The following is a 21,593-nucleotide window of genomic DNA, read 5'->3' as shown; positions in this document are numbered from 1 at the left end:
TGGTGTCACATTGTCCAACTGGTTTTCAGGCCAATAAACAGCAGACTGTGAAGCTTTTTTTCCACTCGGTCACAAGATGCTCCACCAGCAGTCATCTGAGGCTGAGTAATGTGTGTGTGTGTGTGTGTGTGTGTGTGTGTGTAGTTGCTGAGCACTGCAAGAGGCTGACGGCTGTTATGAAGGGTTGTTTCGCTGCACAATAGGAGAGAAAATGTTTCACAGAAGAGCTGTTCAGGGCTGCAGAGAGTGTAAGGATGGTTTTCAGGTGTGATTTGGTGAAACTGAAACGTTACTGTAGTTTCTCTTTCCTGCAGCACCTGGACCTGAACCAGGACCCCTTTTAATGCTTCTGGGCAGGTCAGAGTTGCGGCTGCAGTTCTTAATATTTCATTTTATTTTATCCGTCCCTTTTTATGCATTTGTACGTCCCCCTTCTTGTGAACGCAATATCGTAGGAATGCGAGCAGGAAATATCTCCACATCCCACACAAACATTAACCCGGACTGAGGATCAGCAGATTATCTCTGTGGTCAAAAGGTCAAGGTCACTGTGACCTTTGGCAAAGGCGTTTTATCTGCGGAAAGTACCGTCTGATTTTGAACACTCTGTGGATCTGCAGCACAGGTTCTGAGTTTTCCATCTCTTCATAACAACACATGTTTACTTTGCCTGACAACCCCAGAAAAATAGACTATATCAACCATTAAAAACATCAACGTCCTCAGCCGGACCTTCACTTCGGTGATGGTTTCTTATACTAGGAGGAGAATCCAAAAGTAAAGACAGCTTAACGTATTTTCAAAGTGGCTGGGTGAATAATGCCGCCGTTTGGGAAGTGAAGGGCGAGAAATTCATCATCGAATCATGAATGATCACTAGCTGAAATAATCTAATTAATGTTACCCAATGAGAGCATCAGGATCACTTTCAGACTGTGTCCTGGGGCAGTCATGTTAGTTAAATGTCTGTCATATTTAAATCAAGTTAACACGATATTTATTTTGTTCCCATAGCGTGGACAGCGGAGCGTCTTTAATCCGTCTCCTCCTGTCTGGGTTTTCCTCACGTGATATTTATGAATTGACTGATTTAAAAACTCCTCATCCACAACTCAATTAGAAGACTATTGGGGAGAGCGTGCCTCACACAGGCGGTTGTATTTACACCGTTTGGCCACTGTGTTAATCGCTTTAAAGCGTCAGTATCAGGAGTCTGTTTTCAACTCTATAACAAGACACACATACCTCCAACAGGATCTCTGCTCTGCTAACATGGCCGCTCGCTGCTCAGATTAAAACTCCCATTAGTGAGCGTATGATGTTGATGACTCATTTTGTTTTGTGATTAATTTAGCATCACATTGTTTACTGTTCCTCATTAATAATGCACTCTGTGCTGTATGATATAGCTGATGTGCTGCCAGCTCTGCAGCTGTCCGCAAACGTCACATTCATCATGTAGTGAACACAAACAGCTGAGCTCTCCGATCTAGCTGTGCTGGAATCCATTGTTAAACAGGAAGTCCATGCTCTACTTCTCCATAACATCTGGTATACTCGCAGTATGAGGCTGCACAACAATGACAGCCTCTTAAGGAGTTTCCACAATAAGTCCTAAAGAATAAGTCTGAAGGAGGGAAAAGTCCCAGACTCCAGGAGGATTGCATCATGAAGTGTAGATTCTTCTGGGGCGTTGGTGGCGCAGTGGTTAGTGGGCGCTCCCCGTGTATGGAGGCTGGTGTCTTCCAGGCGGGCGGCCCGGGTTCGGATCCGACCGGTGGCTCCTTTTCTGCATGTCATTCCCCACTCTCTCTCTCACTGATTTCCAACTCTATCCACTGTCCTATCTCTCAAAAAGCCCAAGAATAAATCTTAAAAAAAGTATATATTCTTCCAAATTCAAAAGCAGAGAGCGTGAAGATGTTATTGCGAAACTAAAATGTATGAACAGCTGCAGCATTTTTCTACAGCGTCAAAGCCTCCCAGTGACCCGAAGTTCTGAACAATCAGAAGAGCAGTGGAAACAGGAACTAATAATAAAGGCCGATTCAGCGCATTTCTAATGTTGCCTATTTAACAAAATCTAAAGCCATCCTTAAAGGAGCGGTGCTGCATCGTGTTTTAAAAAGGGCCCGCGGTGTAGGGAGACTAATAGAGACGGCTGCTGTGTTGTCTGTGCGTGTCTCCGGGGTTGACTTCCTGTCTGTGAGGACATTAACCTGAAGGATGTTTTTAGTGCACAGTGTGAGGCTGCAGCAGAATCAATCAATCAGACAGGTAACCCCCCCCCCCCCCCCCCCCCCCACTCCACTCCCCTCCCCTCCTTCTGCAGGACTCTCCAGAGACAGATCAGCGTGGACCTCACAGCTCCACATGAATAATGGTCGTCATAATGACTCCTGCTCTCTGATGCACACCTGACCTCTTCAGTTGATGCTCACATTGATTTTTTTTTTTTTCATTCTCTCTCTCGTTTTGTTTCCGCCGATTGGCATGAAAAATGTTGCTTTGAATATTTTTCTATCAGCCTGTACTCCATCCATCCAACACTTCCTCTGACCTCTGCTGTTTCCTGGGTTACCTAAAGGCCAATACATGATTGATCCTCTGTTTAGCCGTGTTATAGATAGCGCTAAATTTGAGCGTATTCTTACCTTGAGACTCGTCTGGTTGAAATATGTATTTAAAACAGGGGAGAGACAGAGTGGGGAGCGGTAAGGGAGCAACAGGTCGGATTCAAACCCGGGCAGCCTGCTTGGAGGACTTAAGGCCCTGACACACCAAGGAGATCGGGCCCCGTCTGCCTTTTTTGGCCGATTCAAATCAGTGTCGGTCGGCGTCTGCGCGGTCGGTGAGAGGGATCTCTCTGATTGGCTGTTGGGAGGTTTCATTTCTCTCCAGCTCTCGACTCAGGTTCAGTAAAGCCCCTTGAGCATGTTGCTGTAGTATCCATGCTTTCATCCATTAGTGCGGTTTCTCTTTATCTGTCTCCTCCGCCTGTTCTTTTCTTTTTCCACTAAAAGACCGAGGGCTGACAACGCCAGCGCCTTTTTCAACTTTTTATCAGACATTATTCTCCATTAGTAGGCTACCTATAATACGAGTGGTGAGCGACAGCCGTGTGAAAATGATCGTCTCGTATCAGAACAACGGACTACCGCCGCCTGCTGGCATGTAGAGTTATTTCCTCTCATGCATGTGCAGAACGTACGTGGTGGTTGGTCGTTGGCTGTAGTCTTTGTGGTGTGTTCAAGTGCAACTTTTTGCCCAAGACAAGTCAGCCTTCGTCACCACTAGTTCTTTGCCGTCTGCTTGTTGTGTCAGGGCCTTTAGACCTCTGGACACGGGGCAAGTGCACTAACCTCAAGGCAACCTGCGTCCCTAGGATCAAGTTTAAACACACTGTATTTAATCCTTCTGAAGACAGTTGAATGAGGTGGTCTAAACAGATTTTCTTGAGGGGTATCGTTTTGCTAATTGCTCTTTTATCTTGTGGAGGACGGCGCCCGTCTCCTGTCGAACATGTGGAGTCGATGCTTTTCAGACGACATTATAGAAGTCACTATATTCCGAGTCATGAAGCTGTAGCGTCGACTTCCATAGAGATGAAATATTGCTCACATCAGTGTTTCTTATTGAACATTGAGAGAACATACCCATCTGTCTAAATTTGCTGATCCCATTTCCCTCTTGGAGACATTAAATCTGAGCTGCAGGAAGCTGCTGAATGCTCCCAGTGCTCCCAGTACACAGGATTCAGGGGCTTCTGATCTTTGATTCAGCTGGGTTGTATTAACTCGAGTGGATGGTTGCTGGAGGAACTTCCATTTTCTGTTGATTCTGGCGGCCCCTGTGGACAAAAGTGGTAGTGTTTCTACTTTGACTATAAGAACCATTGCCTTGCTTTATAAAGATGCTGATCAAGTGTTTGTTTTGTTTCTATGGATTTGGACGTTTCTTTGATAGGATTCCAAACAATGCTGAATAAAAACGACATAAATCATTTGTTAATTATTATTTGTTTTAGAAGAAACAGGGACATTTCAGTGTCACTTCAACTCCTGCAATTCTCTTCATCTGTTGAATAACCAACCCGGGTCGACTCTCATGTTCACCTTTTTTTTTTCTGGATCCCTTTGATTGTTTATTGCTCTTTGGCCAGTTCTGTTCTTTTCCCCCCTTTGCATGTCCTGCCCCTGTGTCGGCTATTATTAGAAAATATGACTTTAAAAAACAACAAGTATCACCTCTGGCTTCTTATACACTGGTCAGTGATGTAATCGCTGCAGTGATTTGCCTGGGAAACTGTAATTAAAGGCTCTTCTGGTTGAATATCGAGTTGAGTCTAATTTTGTTAGTGATCGCTCCGGGGGACAGTTTAAGAATAACCATGCTGAAATAACCCGTCTTTAACATCCATATGACTTTGATGAGGTCTTAAAAACACAGCGGGAGGATTGAAATGTCAAGATTCAGAGAGTACTCGGAGGACAATGTCTGGAGATTCAAGTCTGTTCAGTAAGAGTCCACAATTGTATCAACAAAAAGGTGATCACTGGCTGACTTTGAATGCTCCTCAGGTTGCCGGGTGACCTGTCGGCTGTAAAAGACCGTGGGAATAAAGACAGTGACCCAAACCGCCACAATGGTGAACAAACGTTCTGTAAGGAGGGAGGGGCAGAAAAGACTTCCCTCTTGTTGAGATGCTCACACAAATGGGAAAGGTGGCACAGTGGTGGAGTCAGACTTTTTTTTTTTTTTTATAGGTCACACGTTTGTAACCGAGGCGTTTTTATAACCACTTAAATAAAAACCTCGTAGATGCTTTAAAACAAAACCTCAGCCAGAGGAGATAAGCCGTTTCCTACAGCTGTTTATAAATCGCTGCACCACAACATCCTCTTGTTAAGATAAGCGCTGTATGTTCACATGTAAAGCAGCTGAGATGAGTCAGACGCAGGGCTCACGCTCACCACCATCATCATCACTCATTTGTTTCCCATGCTGTTGTCCCTCGTTTAGATTGAACCGGCTTCTGTTGGTGCCGATCGTTTCTCTCTCTCTGAACCGTCGTCTGCCGTCTCTCAGGATCGTGCTGGTGAGAGCTGAAAGAGAGAGATCGTTCAGACGACGCGATAAAACTTCATTGACAAGAGCGACTCATACAATAACATTATATTATGCATTGTAAGATACTTAAGAGGTCAGCTAGCGAGCTTTTTCCAGGTGTTTCTGGCTACGTTTCTGACATGAAACCCCCTCCTCATTCTTTTATTTTGTACCTTTTATTGGGGAGATAGGACAGTGGATAGAGTCGGAAATAAGGGACAGAGAGAAAGGGGACTGACATGCAGGAAAAGAGCTACAGGTCAGATTCTATATGGGCCGCCTGCTTGGAGGAATAGCCTCCATGCACCACTGCCCCACCCCCTCCTAATTATAAAGTTGCCAACATTAACATAACATTATAGCAGCTAAAGGTAGCAAACAATCCGCTTGACGCTGTCTCATGAAAGCCAATCTATAATTTCATTTACCAGCTTCCTAAAAATGCTCATGTTCAGCATTTACCCGTAGAAGTTCGAGTTATGGTTTTAGCTTCAGAGACCTGATGTTGTGAACGTTACAAACTGTTCTCCTGTGACATGGAGTATGGAGCTATTCAAATAGTTTTGCCACAATAATAGCTCCATAATGGAGCCACCTGATATCTGAAGTTTGGAGACAAAGTGATGTGTCTGTCCACTCTTCTTAAACGCTCTCATGCAGCTGATTCTGCCTGCTCCGATATCGATGGTATGTGAGCGATGTCATCAGGAAGGGGCATGGCCTGACAGCCTTTTGTCGGACGTGTTGTGTGCTCGTGTTATCTTGTCGGGATGTTCACAGAGCAGCGCCGTCATATTTTTAGCTTTGTCTCCCTCTTCGTTTACCTTGTGAGGAAAAATGTTGCCGTGGCCCGCTCGGTGTGCCCCGCTTATCACCGAGCTGCAGACAGAGCTGTTATCTAACCTGTGAGGAGACACTCCCCATGGCGCACACACACACACACACACACACACACACACACACACAGAGCACTCAAACACTCCTGAAAATCTGCTGTCTAATTTTCTTAGAGGGGAAACCGTTCATTTCTCACTCGGTGATTATCATGTAAAGTAATTTCACTGAGATATTTTATTTGAGAACTGCAGCAATTCAAAGGTTACATTTACAGATGCAAAGTCTGAAACACAAAATCCTATAAAAAAAAAAAAGCAATCCATCCATTATCTTTACAGTTTTAACCTGTTCAGGGTCACAGGGAGGGGGCTGGAGCCGATCTGAGCTGTCATTTGACGAGAGGCGGGGTTACACCTTGGACTGGACTCCAATCAGTCACAGGGCTGACAGATACAAACAACCAGGCACACTTCCATGCACACTTCCATGCACACTTCCATGCACACTTCCATGCACACTTCCATGCACACTTCCATGCACACTTCCATGCACACCCTCAGGGAATTTAAGAGTCTCCAATTAACCTATGAGCATGTCTTTAACCTGTAGGCGAAAGCTGGAGTATCTGAAGGGAACTCAACTCCTCGTGCTGTGAGGCAACACTGGGAACTCGCCATCAATGCAACACAAGAAGCAAAATAGCATCTTTAAAACACAGTAATGAATAAAAGCAACAACAGCAGGCGATGGAGGAGGGTCAGGTGTGTGACAATGTGCAAATGTGAACTTGGAAAGTTGTGACGCAAAAGTTGTTTTCAAGTTGTTCAAACTGGATTGGATGTGGCTTTTTTTTATATTATTTTGTCTCCATATCAATTTAGGGATTTTTTATTTATTTATCAGAGCTAGAAGCTTAGCTCTGGTTTCTCTTAAGGTGCAAGGCTAACTGATTAGCCCACAAATAACTTACGGCACATTTATTTTAGTTAGTCCTTTGCGGCAAAATAAATTTGCCTTCAGTGATTTTTGTGCTCCTCTACATTTTTTGGATCGTGTCTGAGAGAAGGAGTCCACTGAATTATATTTTGAACGTCTCTGAGGGCAACGACCTCCGTTTTTGGAGTGGCTGAAACTCAAAGAGTTTCCTGCCACTTTGCTAACGTATTAGCATTGAAGTTAACCAGCATCAACTGTTACAGCTCAGTGTGAACCTTCTGCTTCAGAGTTTGATTGAACCCCTCAGAGGATTTCTTTGGTTTGGGGCTCCACCTGTCAGTGAGCGGCTCAGGGGAGGTCAGCTGGCTTCTGCCCCAGCTGCAGGTGCCTTCACCTGGGCCTCATCAAAGCGGGGACGCCCCGCCCCCGCAGCCCTGCGGAGCTCGTTAGCTGTCGGAGGTGATTTGGGAGGGTCTCCTCGGCTGCACAGCTGCTGACGCACTTCAAACGTTTCCCCCTCCAAAGAGCAGGCGGGTCGGAGCGGGAGGAGGAACATAAATAAATGCATGAATTCATGTTAAACAGTTTGACTGAGGGTTCCTTATAGAACAAGGTGAAGGGCACATTAACCTTTCTTTTAATTAAGCATTTGTTCATCAATATTTCATGGATAATATGAGATTAAAGATGGAGTCAGTAGCTTTATCCTTTCAAAAAAAATATACTGTATATTTATAAAAAAAAAGAATCCTGTTCAATCATCACTTCTGGCCTTCCAAACATGTGTGTTTGTGTCTGGAGAGATCCTGTCCTCTGCCTTGATTTTGGACAGGCAAACACCTGAGGTAGTGCTAGCGTGCAGTGAAGGTACACACTACATCCTGCAGTGAGTGTGAGCTTCTTTAGGCGATGACCCCAGGGGGAGGGGCCCCGTTTGAATGTTGTGTTCACAAGCTACAAAAAAAACATTTCTACTGATACCACCTTTAAAACAAATACAAGCTTTCACCTTAAACTAGCAAATCTCTTTCTTTATGGACCTTTTATTGTATTGTACAAGTATCCAAGCCCCCCTCAGTGACCCCCCCCCCCCCCTTTATAAACACTGCTCTAAGCTACAACAACCCCCGAGTGTTGATTTGATGGACATGGTCGTTTCAGATAAATTAAATATGAAACGTGATCTGAGCTGGCCACAAACTGCACCTCTGACAGAAAAGTGTTTTTGGTTGCTCAGCCTGTTTTCAGAGAGTTCCCCTCCAGCAGTGTTTACAGTTCAACATGTAAACACTCTCACAGTTTAAGAAGTACACGGCTAAGGGCCAGGTGTGACAGGTGGAGGTGGATCGGCTTTGACAGAAAAATACCCTCATGTCTGAGAAGGATCCGATGGCTTGTGATTGGATCAACTGTTCCCAGGTACCGCAGAGTGTTGTGATTGTTGCTGTAACGTCGAGCAGCGTTTACAGTAAACACGCTCCTCTGGTGTCGTGGTCAGACGAGAAAACACCACTGTGTGAGTTTCAACACTTTCGATAATCTGATTTTAAAACATCACTGAATGCTCATAATCAAACTGAGTTTCTCTCCTTTCTTCAGTCTGGCTTTGTGGTCATTTGAGTGTTTTTCACTGTACAGCGTTTTTTTTTTCAGAGTGACACTGAAATGAACTCAATATATATATGTTGTGTTAAGGCTGCAGCTGTAGTAACGTTTGCCAGGAGCAGTTAACTTTTGTGATGTCAGATAAAGTATTATCTCGATTTAAGAGGAGAGTTTGTAAATAACGTCTTGTGATTTCAATCTTAAATTTGAGTAATCTGATAAAGTAGAATTATGCTGCATTCGAATAATAAAATATGTAATTCATACCCAATATGTATGTTTTAATAGTCATCGTTTTTTGCAGATAAAAAGACACACTTTCATCAAGTTACTTCTAGAAAACAAAGTTCAGAGATGCCCTTAGACAAAAAAAAAAGGCTTAACACGTCTCGGTTCCACTTTAACGCCTGATTAATACTTCTGCATGTGATCTTTTCTGTCGCTACGTCGTAGTGGTCGTTTTCAGGAGAGTCGGTCGTCTCTCAACCGGAAGGTCGGGGGTTTGATCTCCAGCTCCTTCAGCCACATGTCCGATTTGTCCTTGGGCAAGACACTTCACCCCAAGTTGCTCCCTTGGGTTGGTGGTGTTTGAATGTGCATGAATGGGATTAGTTACTTCTGATGGACTCAGCAGCCTCCACCATCAGTGTGTGAATGTGTAGGTGTGACCTGCTGTGTAAAAACGCTTTGAGTAGTCAGAAGACCAGAACACGCTCAAGTCCATTTACCAGCCACACAAAAAAACAGAACAACTCTTGAGGGGCCCATGTGATGAAAACCCTCCAGTCAAAGTTTCTTTACATTGTTATGAAAAGCACCTCTGTAACGACGGGTTTAATCAGCCAGTTTTTATTGATTTGTTTTCCAGTATATTCATCAGAACCTGGCCGTTTACTCGGCCTGACTCCCTCCCCTGCTGTGCAGAAACCCTAATGGAGCGTATTGTTTCATGAAAAGCTCCGACATTAAAGGCACAGAGCTCTAAATCCTTCAGCCCGCTGTGTGTTTTGATTTTTGCAGCCTGTTGTCCTTCATCTGCTGCAACAATGGAGCCTTTTATCTGACTGCCTCTCTGCACGTCGTTCACACCTGGGGACCGACCGGTACCACTGGTGTCTGATGTGTCCACACACACACACACACACACACACACACACACACACACACACACACACGCTGTATGTACAGTCAGTGATGAAGAGGCTGAAGCTTCAGGCTGTACACAGGATTATTGGATCTCTGGACGCTCTCCAGATGCTGCTGCTCTTTGTTCGGTTCTGATCCGTCTCATCCCGGGCGACGCCTTCTTTCCTGAAGGTCGTCTCTCCGTGCAGCCGTCTCCGGTGTCCTTCTGAGTTCATCAGCGGTGTCGCCTCCTCCGCCTTTTTGTCTCCCTCGCTTCCCCTCTGTCGCTTCATCTGATGGCGGGCGCTTTATTATTTAGATTCATAAAACATATCAACATTTGATCTTTACACTGAGGCTGCAGCTGGTGGACATTTTCAAAAATGACTCCATATAATGATCCCTCATTTGATACAAATAGTCGATTTGACAAAATATATATAATTTTTACTGTCAGAGAATTTAAATAGATTAATTAGATTTCATTATAAATTGTCTTCAGTCTCATTACTTTATATAAAAAGAAAACTGTCATAAAATCTTATTTTGAACCCAGTATCGTAAAACTTAACATTTTGAAAATAGAGTATTTAACATCTTTATGCCTCCCTTTTCTAACTCCCCTCACCCACTGATGTGATGGAGACAGCAAATAGATAGCACTGAAGCTTCGGGCGGGGGGAAACATATTTTCTTGGCTCAGTTATTGATTCTTAAAATCACTAAAAGAATGAGGAGAAACATCCAGCGAATAGGATGTGATTACAAAAATGTGAGGCTTGCTATTGAACACTCTCCGTCTCCAGAGCTGCTCAGCCAAAGATTGTGCAGTCTCTAACTTTCGAACATCAAGGAGTGAGTTTAATCCCGAGCTGACGCAGACGGAGCTCTGCTTCAACCCTCTGCGTGGGCGGATGTGTTCACACTTGTTTATTGGCCCATTTAACGTCAGACGCTTCCAACTTTTTACCTTTTAGGAGGCAGAAACTTGGAGGGTAGATACAGAAACAGACAAAAACTGTGAGTGATATAACACACAAGGAACCACGTGTGTTTGGCCAACCAGCTTGCCATAGTTTGATTCTTTTGCTGCAGTGAAAGGCAAGGACAGCAAGTTATCACACACACGCACACACACACACACGCACACACACTGACAAAGCAGTACAATAAACAGTGGAGGCCTCAGGTTGTCAACACTGTCCTCTCATCCAGTCAGTCGGTCAGGAATCCCTGGAATGAGATTTCTACATGAAACCAAAGACTGTTGATTTTCTTGTGTGTGTGTGTGTGTGAGGAATCCCTGGAATGAGATTTCTACATGAAACCAAAGACTGTTGATTTTCTTGTGTGTGTGTGTGTGTGTGTGTGTGTGTGTGTGTGTGTGTGTGTGTGTGTGTGTGTGTGTGTGTGTGTCTTTTTATTATTTATGGTCTGTCCAAGCCGTCTGCCCCTGAAATATCTCACTGCATCAAGGTTCATCTGTCCATGATCGCCATCACTCCATCACTCTGTCACTATGATATACAAGACCACACATCATGTTGATGTGGGCTGTAACATCATCTGTTGTTGTGTTGCAAATCTCGACCTACTTGTAGCTCATCAAACTGCACTAAGTCTCTCCGGTTGCGGACGTTGCTGTCGTAAAATCAAACTGAGCATCTTCCTCATTTATCGATCAGTTTGCTCATCCTCTGATTGGACAGCAGAGCTTTTATCTGCTTAGGGTTCAGATTTCTTAAGCCTTCAGTGCTGAAAATAGAAAAACCATTAAAACACTTCCCAGTGTCTCGAGGATCGAACTTGGTACACAAGCATCCATTGGGTGGAAAAAGAGTGGATGGCACAGCTGATGGCGCCGTGAATCGTGCATCATTAGCCGCTTTATATCCGCTCCATCTCAAGGTATAGTGTGCTAATGATATTCAAGCTTAAAACCCTGCACATTAACTTTTGCTTCTCCGCGCAGTTTGCTCCTGTTTTGCTGAGATAAACTCTCTGCACCGCCTCTCTGTACCGGGCGAAGCTGCACTCTCATCATGATGCAGCTCATTTCTGTCCACAAAGATTCTTATCTGGATGGGACAGGGAGTGGAGAGGATAACTTTTCCAGTTTATTGGGAAGTCAAGCCTCTCAGATATGATTTCAATTTGAACGTAAAAGCTTACGTATGAGCAGCTCGTCCAAATAGATTGTTGCTCTGGTTGACCAGTCTGTAATATGTACTGACTGTAATGAACGGGTGGGAAAGTTGTGATGATCACTGGATAGTCGGAGCATTACAGCAGCCGTCAGCACCAACTCTATTCATCCAGGTTTATTTTCACTATAACCGCACGTTGCTATTAGCACTGCTGTTTAGGAACGTGCCACCCAAGCGGCAACCTCCGGTGTTAAAAAATGAAACCAATGCGGAAGTGCAAAATCCTGCAGTTCATCGAGTGTCCACTTGAGGCTGGCTCCAGGAACACCTGAAAGTCCCATACCCACCACAGGCAAAAAAATCTGCTTTTACAGCATAAATGAACATGTTTACAGCCTGGTACAAAATAGGTCTGATTAGTTATTGTCTGTTTGGTTTTTGAAAACGATACGCTTTATCCATAGTTAAGCGCATAGCTGATATGATTGACAGGTGGGCGCGATGTAAAGGTTCGTCCAGAGGCTTAAAACCCACCTCAGCTCCAGCTCTCAGCCTGTCGTTAGGTTGACTGAAAGTTAGACTGAGACAGCCTTTCCAGCATGGCGGCTGCTGCTGATGAGCCTCCGGAGACCCCTGCAGGAACAAATGGATGACGTCACTCAGGCTTCATCCATTCATATTTACAGTGTATAGTACCTTTTACACCTAACGTCCACGTTAAAGTCGGGCACAGGGGTGTGACATCACAGTGTATCACTGGAGCAGTGCTGTCTGTTTACATATAAGAGGTGTGTGTGTGTGTGTGTGTGTGTGTGTGTGTGTGTGTGTGTGTGTTGTGTGTGTTGTGTGTGTTGTGTGTGTTGTGTGTGTTGTGTGTGTTGTGTGTGTTGTGTGTGTTGTGTGTGTGTGTGTGTGTGTGTGTGTGTGTGTGTGTCTTTGACCTGTAGTTGTAAAGGGTAAAGCTCACTGTCTTTAGCACAAACTCCCACTGCAATTTAGTATTAAATGTAAGACAACATTTGAGGACAATAACACACTTTCCCTCATTGTTTAATCCTTCTGTTGTTCATGGTTTATCAGGCTTAGTCGACATCAAACGCCTTTCTGTTTGTGCAGACAGAAGAGTTTGAAGGGTTGAGAGAGCAGGTTAAAAAAAAACATAAAGACACTAACAGGAAACTGCCAGTAAGTCCACATCTGTACTGTTCCTTTTCCTGTGATGACTCATTCAACTAGTGTGTGTGTGTGTGCGTGTTAGAGTGTGTGTTCCAGCCCTCTGCCTCGTCTCTCTGCAGTGTGGGGATTTCCTTTTTCCACCCCGGTCACATGACTGCAGACATGGGTGTGGTCTCCTGCATTCTTGGCCTTTCTCTCTATTTCTCTCTCTCTTTCTCCCTCCCTCACTCGCTCTCTTGTTGCTCTGTCTGGCATGCTGCGACACTCTCTCCCTCTCTCTCTCTCTCTCTCTCTCTCTCTATAATACACACACATCCCCGTCTAGACCAAACACACACTCCCTGCTCAGTGTTTGACGTGCCCTGCATGCAAAATGTCTGTGAAGCCACTGTGACAGGATTCAATGGATTCAATGGGAGTGTTTGTGTGTGTGTGTGTGTGTGTGTGTGTGTGTGTGTGTGTGTGTGTGATTTGTTGCTGGCTGCAACAAGGAAAAAGTTCATCTCTGTGTGGAGGGTGTGGCCTGCAGGGAGTTTGCATAGAGGGATTGAGTGTTTGTGATTGTGTGTCCGTGTGTGTGTGTGTGTGTGTGTGTGCAGGAGGGCGGCGCAGGCTGCTGGTTTAGTATGCAGAGCAGGTGTGTCTGCAGAGGCAGAGAGCAGAGAGGAGGAAGATGAAGAAGAAGAAGAAGGAGAGCAGCTGCTGAATAGAGGGGACGGTCTGACTCAATTTAAAGAACAGAGAAGAAGAAAAACCACACAGCCTTTTTCATGAACTGAAACTGGTCCTGTGTGCGTTTGTGAGTGTGTGTGTGTGTGTTCTACATGTGCAGCTTTGAAACAGAATCAGAAGCTGCACATTGATTTCTTATTTGAAATGTAAATTATAAGAGACCAAAGAGAGCACTAAATATTCTGAAGTCCATCATTGATACTACCTGTAAGACAGGTTTTAGGGCAAGAAGATCCCATGAAATGATAACCCCTCCAAGACAAGCTCAGGGGATTATTCATAAAAATTTAAAACTCATAAAAACATGAGGGCCTACAGTTAGATGGGGTGTAGTGAGTTTTAACTCTAATCTTACAGATAGTATTGTTAGTTTCAACTCTTGTTCTTTTCCTGCATGGTAAACTCGTCTGAGCAGGGAGGATGCTGATTGGCTACAGTGAGTGAAGACAAAAAGAGAGTTAATGACATTGAGTGTCAGATAAGAAGCTGCTTAATTTACAACTCTTGTCAAGTGCTGCTGTTAGCGTGCTTAACATTTTAGCTCCTGTTATTTATATTACCTCTGTACCATCTATATTTTCTGTGCAGAAGCTTAACTGGGGAGCAGCAGTAGCTCAGTCTGTAGGGGCCTGGGTTGGGAACCGGAGGGTTGCCGGTCCAAGTCCTGGTGTTGGTCTGGTAACTGGAGAGATGGCAGGGCACTTCCTGAGTACTGCTGAGGTTCTCTGGCGTGCTGCTTGATGTCCCAGACTGCTCTCCATTAATGCATGTCGACACTTCCTGTTTGTGCACGTGTGTGTGTGTGTAGTTCTGGGCCTAAGTGTGTGAGAAGCATGTCTCATAATAACAGAGTGTCAAACCAGAATTGAGTATGTAAAATAAAAATGAAGACCAGGGGAGTAAAACAGCCTCCGACACATAACACTCTGAATCTGCTAGATTAGATCTGTTGGATAGATACCCTTCAAAATAAAATGTAGTTAATACATCAAGACAAAATAATGTGCAAGAAAATCCAAAAGACGATTGAAAGACAAAGAAACAAAAAGATTAACAAGCTTCTAAAAAGGAGCATGACAAAAAACATACTTCCTTCCTATAAACATAGTTGATGGGGGAACATTTGAGGAACTAATCCTGATAAGGAACTCATTAAATAATGACTACATGTATCTAAAATGTCTGCGTGATGCTCTGGCGTGGCCGGTGAAACGCAGCTGGTTGTTATTGACCTCTCATCCTTTTTCATGCAAAAATCAGACGAACAAATCGAGCTTCTTGTGCCGTGAAGTGTCCTAACAGACTGTTCTGAGAGGTCTGTGCGCCAGCTTTTTTACCTTCAGCAACGTTCAGCTTGTATTTTATTCATCTTGGCACTAATTAGCAAGTATGAGTGTGTGCTGTCTCACCATCGCTGGCTTGTTAGCCTGTGAAAGTGTTCCTCGTGCCTTGATTTATTTATGCAGCTGAAGCTCTGGAGTCCAGATTTCTGTTCACGTCCCGCTTTAGAGAAGAAGGTTTCTGTGTAGTCAGTGCTCCTTGCAGCTCTCCTGTGTTTGGTTTTCTTTTCTCTCTCAGACAGTTTCTCGTCAAATCATCTTCCTGATGCGATACGATTGGCTACCTCTACAGTTAAATCAACAAATAAACCCGTTAAAAACAAACAACACTCCACATGTAAACAGAGAAGCTCATTGTCATAAACAGCACATTAGCCATGTTTTACATCGGTCAGATGTTGTTGTTTACTCTATCCTCTTGTGATTTCAAAATGCACTTCAAGTTGAGCCTTCAGAGCCTCTGTAGATTACATTTTGAGACCGTATGACACATCTGGTCAAATTTTTTGGCATCTTTAACAAAAGTAAACGTCCTTCTTAAAGGAAGAATGTGCGACTCTTTGATCCAGTAGATGTCGCCCTTTGAGCACCAGCATGAAACCAAAACAAACTGCTGTTTGGCCACGCCTCCTCCATACTGAAGCCTCCAGGGGAGTAATCAAATTTGAAGGCATAATAATTAAGCACTAAATGAAGGGGTGGACAAAATTGTCCTTGTATCGAGCTACATTGTAGTGTCAGCATGCTAATGTTAGCGCTCTTTAGTTAGCTCGTAGCTTCACATTGCATGCAAACGTTTATGCGACATTCAAATAATCAGTGAGTATGTTCTTCTTCTTCTTCTTCTCTCTCGTCCGTGACTAAAACAGCTTTTATACACAAGGGGAGGAGCCGGCCGTCGCGTCCATGTAAACACGACTCTGACAACAACACAGCCAGCGGGACTCGAGCTTCTCACTCATTGTAGACAGTCATGACTCAGAGAGACATTTACACAGGATAGACTCGATTTCTGATATATTTATGTGTTAAATGTTACACATTCTTTCTTTAAATATCTTCAATCATATGTAGCATGTGACCTCAGCGTTCTGTGTAAAATCCAACATTATTTCCGAATGTTAAAAATGGTGGATGGGATGTTAGTCAGCATGAGTCACTCTCCTTCTTCGAGCTGTTTCATTTAACTGAAGGTAATCCTCAAGGCAATCCTGACATGTGTGCCGTGTGATCTGCTTCACCACACGTCATGTTCTCGCCGAGGTGGATTATTCCTGAAAAACTGTTTACATGTGACAAAGACGTTTGCGCGGTTCAATGTTTTCAGGTCTTTTCTAAAAAGAGTCAACACGGAGACATCATGAAAACAATAGAAACAAATCTGTTCCTCTTCCCCTCCGCTCCTCAGTGGGCTGATTATCAAACACATTTATATCAGAATATGGGGGAAAAAAAGCAACGACACAATCATAGAGACGGGAGTGTTTCCATCTCTTTATGATGGAAGCGCAGCATGAGGCAGGAAGCGTGTGGCTTCTGTTGTGTAACATATCATGACATGTTCAAAAGACACAAATAATCTCAGCAGAAATTAACAATCCTGTGGATGCTCACTCTCTCTCTCTCTCTCTTATTCTCTCTCTCTCTCTTATTCTCTCTCTCTCTCTCTTCATCTCTCTCTCTCTCTTCATCTCTCTCTCTCTCCCTCTCACACACACTCTCTCTCTTCATCTCTCTCTCTCTCTTCATCTGTCTCTCTCTCTCCCTCTCACACACACACTCACACTCTCTCTCTCTCTCTCTTCATCTCTCTCTTATTCTCTCTCTCTCTCCCTCTCACACACTCTCTCTCTCTCTCTTATTCTCTCTCTCTCCCTCTCACACACTCTCTCTCTCTCTCTCTTCATCTCTCTCTCTCTCTCTCTCTTCATCTCTCTCTCTCTCTCTCTCTTCATCTCTCTCTCTCTCTCTCTCTTATTCTCTCTCTCTCTCCCTCACACACTCTCTCTCTCTCTCTCTCTCTTCATCTCTCTCTCTCTCTCTCTTCATCTCTCTCTCTCTCTCTCTTCATCTCTCTCTCTCTCTCTCTTCATCTCTCTCTCGTCCTGTCGAGCTTCTCATTGAACATTTTTGTCCCACCTGTTTGTTCTTTGTAGAAAAGTGAAGCTGAGCTCAAACTGTGATTACCTCACAAAGTCTCAATCACAGTCGAACATTAAGTGTAACATTATTTCACAATCCAGATGTGTTCTCTGGGTTTAATCGTGTGCACTATACTAATAATGGGGGACCAAATGAAAAGATAAACTACATTTTTAATTGCCACACGAACGTTTCGAGCACTCGCTCTTCTTCAGTGTGTAACAGGCAATTTTCTCAAACACACACAGGAGGGCGGGACTAACTTATATTTGTCCAAAATAGGTACCAATCCACCCCAGTAGACGGAGTCTCCACCCTACGCCCTATTTAAATAAAGACATGTAGAATGTAACTGGTGAGGATTACATTTATCACATGACTTGATATAGTATAGTGAAGAAGATCAATGTTTGGTTTCACCATTATTTTACCAACTAAAGTTTAAATGAGTCTGTGAGGTCAAAGTGCAACACTCCACTCAGCCAATCCATTTCTTCTGTAGGCATGATGGAGATATCAGAGCTGCCGTTCATATCTTCCTTTTTTGTTTTTTGCATGAGGAGAAACCGGAGCTGTTTAATGCTGTGATCATAATAAACATATTAAATATAATAAATAAGAACAGTTTAACCAGGTAACCACCACTTATCAAATCTGCACAACAATGAAGTCCTGATATATTTACAGGGTTGCCGCCGATAACTTAAAGGGATACTTCCTCCATTTGCATTAAGCTTTGTATCATTAGAAACCTAGGTAGCCCTCATTTTCCCCTGAGATGGGAAATCTTTGTATTTCTAAGTCTGAAAAGGAGCTTCCGATGACGCAAAAAAAAAAATCGTCATTTTGCGTCATCGAAGCGGTTGCGGTTAGCGGGGTGAAACTACAACGCTAGTTTCTCATATTTTGGACCAGTGAAGCTACAGACCAATCACAGATCAGTGGGTGGGAACTCACGCCCAGAATCGAAACTTAACGTCCGCCATATTGCTTGGTAGCTATGCTAACAGGCTCTATGGAGAAAGCTGATAATGGCGAAAAATCTGATATGGAAGAAGGGGATTTTGAAGGTCTTGTGCTCGAATCGGATGTTCGTGGCTATCTCTAAGAGCCGCTGTATAGTGGCCAGGGCCGGCCTCCACCGCCAGCTCAGCAGCCAAGACATAAGGCCTGCCTGACGGCGGCGGTGAGGACGAGGGGCCGGGGCCGGCTCGAGCTGGGGCGGACTGGTAGTGTCGGTGCGCTCACTGTTTGCCTATGGACACAGACATAGAGTCTGTTTTTCTGCCAGGAATTTCCAAGATGCCAATTCCTTCAGGAAGAAATCTCGGAAAGAGGTTGAGGAAACGACCGTATGTGTAGTCTGTAAATATAGGACCTTTAGTGGGAGTGGCCTGCGGTGCTGTGCATTCTGGGATTTGGTGTCTTTCATCCACATGAGCCAAAAAGACACTTTCTGCCTTTTCTCGGCCAAGAAGGCACCAACTTCAAAATGTATTTCACATTCCTACTACATATATGACCCAATGTCAATACAGATTCATGTTTCAACGGGTGAAGTATCCCTTTAAAGAGTCTCTGATTTGTCATTATAGATCACTGAGAAGTCTTGAGAGAGGTGGCGCTGAGTCCCACATGGACGCTGATGTGCAAAGATGCTATGTGGTGCAAATATAGTAGATCTATTTGTCTTTGTTTGGGTCTTAAACTGTCTTGTAAATTGATCTCAAACAGTTAGTTAGCTAGTAATACATGTTAAAATACACAAATCTAAAAAGTAAACAGCCCCCACTGCAGCTTGTTAAGTTCAGAGTGAATGAAGTTGTGTTTGTCTTAAGCCTCGGAGTGTTTAGAGTTTTATGGCTCTTAAACTAACATAATGTAGGACACTCCCTTAACCCATGCTGTGGGTTACTTTAGCCACACCCACAATGACTCTTCATTGGCTGGTTTGTTAACCCGGAAGCAAACATCCGCACCTCTGAATTGCTCGGCAGGATTTGCAGGTGCTCAGGTGTTTTTTGAGCCACGCTGAATCTGACAGAAACAGAACCTGTAAGGATTTAAAAATGGAGACGAGTAAAAACGTGGAGACAAGAGGCGGCGTGTTCATGGGATGAAGACAGCGCTTCATCTCTTTATGTGCGTATTATCTTCTCTTGCAACACAACCTAATGCTTCATGAATGGCAGAGTGAACAGAGTGTGAGAGCTGGCGGAGGGTGTGTTATCTGTGTGTGTGTGTGTGTGTGTGCGTACATATTTGTCCGTGTCACTCGTTAAAAGCTGCACACTCAGTCACATGACATGGAGGAAAAGGTGAGTGTGTGTGCAGAACTTGAGTGTGTGTGTTAGCAGGTATGTCATTGAGGTCTAAAGATAGGAATTCTCACCTTTAGACCTCAGTGGGTGTGGTGGTGAAGCTAACAAGCAAAACAAAACAAAAAAGGAGTGTGTGATGTTTGTGAAACTACACCCGAAATCTGTCATTTGTGTCATTCTTTCTTTCTTTCATAAGTCTCCCAACTCTGTCCACACCTGACCGTATGAACGTGTCATACAACTTGTCTTACTACTAAAACAGTCAAGTTACCTCACACCATGATCACCTTACATCTTATCAAATCTCAAACTGATCAGTGAGTTGTGTACTGAAGCTCTGCTGGACTCACTGCAGACAACCTTCCATCAAAAGCATCTTAACCAGCATGAAGTAAAGCAGGTTGGTTGATTCTGTTTAAAGGCAGTTCAGACAGTTCAGGCAGAAATTGATTTAAAATGTAATTCAATCATTTTTATGTATTTTATGTGTTGGTTTGTTTTCACTCCTGTTGGCTCTCTTGTTGGAATGACTTCAGGAGTTTGTTCAAATCCAGCATTTTCCCGTTGGTTCAGAGTAAAGGTGTCGCTAACGGTGTAGCCCTTTTGTTTTTTTTTTAGCTTACCTATACCAATGCAGGAGCAACAACAAGACTTCCTGTCATTACCTCAAACCATAAACCATGAAAGTGTGACAGAAACGGATGGCTGCATGACTCCCCCGGTTAGCAGTTTCAGCGCTCTCTGCTGTGGTTTTAACTGTTAGTGAAGTTGGCTAAACCACTTTTAAAACAGATCTTATTAAATGTTTGTAACCTGAGTATTTAGAAAAATAATGGTTTTTTTTTACAACACAGGTGTCTGTAGCCGTTAATTCACCGAAATCCTGCAGCAGTACCTCCTTCATTACGCCTATGTACTCGAACATTGCATCTGTAATATCATGGTGTACCCACTGTGTGATTGGACATGGGGCGATCCCCGGCTCCTGCAGCCACATGACCGATGTGTCCTTGGGCAAGACACTTAACCCCAAGTTGCTCCTGCTGCTTAATCTGTGGTGTATGAATGTGTACGAATGGGATTAGTTACTTCTGATGGTGTGCTCAAATGATTTGCACAAAGGAAGAAAGTCATCTTCTTTACACAGATTTCAAATCGCAGGTATTAGAATACCCCTTAAAGCTCTAAAACATCAGCAAAACCTGCTCGCCAAAGAACGCTTTTTACTCACTTTATTTTCAAGACATCATCAGGAAAAATTCATGAATGTGAAGCGGACATCTGTAATGTCACAGTCAGAGTGAATGATCTTCTAGGACTTTGTATTAAGTGTTTTCTGCTCAGCGATGATAGTTAAAAGCCACAGCATTACAATCCAATTGCAATGGACCACGGCACAGTTACGCTGGGCTCTTTAAAACCACCAGCGCCACTCACTCGTCTCCACACCATCTCTGCATTACCAATAACAAGAACAATGACCAGAGTCAAAGCCGTGGTGTCAATATGCTGAACCCTCTTTGAGATCTGTTCTATGTTCTTTATCTGATCGACCATGTGGTATAGTGTGTCTTCACACTGTGTTATAGGAACATTTGGAACAGCAGTAAATGAAAAAGTCCACCTGGGGGGGGGGGCGCCTGAGCCGATCCACGCTGTCATTGGACGAGAGGCGGGGTTACACCCTGGACTGTTCTCCAGCCAATCACAGAACTGAAATACGGAGACAGACAACCAGCCACACTCACATTCACACCTACGGGGAATTTAGAGTCACCAGTTAACCTAACGAGCATGTCTTTAGACTGTGGGAGGAAGCCGGAGTACCCGGAGAGAACCCACGCATGCACGGGGAGAACATGCAAACTCCACACAGAGGGGCAGACGGGGATTTGAACCAGGAACCTCCTCGCTGTGAGGCAAAACCGTGCAGCCCCCTAAATGAAAAAGTCAATGTTGAGCCGTTTTCACATATGCACTCCGGAAAATATCGATATCATTTCGGGAGGACTGCTGCGGAGATTCTCCTGACCTGGCAGAACGCGGAAGTAGAGGGCGAAGCAACAGAGTCCGCTATATTACGCTATAAGATCGTAGCGGTCGCATGCAGACGCCCTATGCAC

The 21,593-nt window shown here is 44.1% G+C and overlaps 1 protein-coding gene across 6 annotated transcripts in view; it reads left to right on the top strand.

Annotated features, from left to right (window-relative positions):
- The window catches only part of LOC132976945 (plasma membrane calcium-transporting ATPase 1-like), a 104,624-nt gene that overhangs the window by 13,940 nt on the left and 69,091 nt on the right, over positions 1-21,593 (top strand). Inside the window, exon 1 of one of the 6 annotated variants that reach the window (XM_061041229.1) lies at positions 19,127-19,291. The exons of 4 other annotated variants lie outside the window; for them this stretch is intronic. The gene's annotated coding sequence lies outside the window, so the exon portion shown is untranslated. Of the gene's footprint in view, positions 1-19,126; positions 19,292-19,423; positions 19,871-21,593 lie in introns of those variants that run through there. One more of the 6 variants, XM_061041230.1, reaches the window with a different exon arrangement.

This window comes from Labrus mixtus, chromosome 7, assembly GCF_963584025.1.
Source record: "Labrus mixtus chromosome 7, fLabMix1.1, whole genome shotgun sequence".
Classification (NCBI taxonomy): Eukaryota; Metazoa; Chordata; class Actinopteri; order Labriformes; family Labridae; genus Labrus; species Labrus mixtus.
Note: the sequence above shows the minus strand (reverse complement) of the source record. Positions and strands in the feature narration are given on the sequence as shown.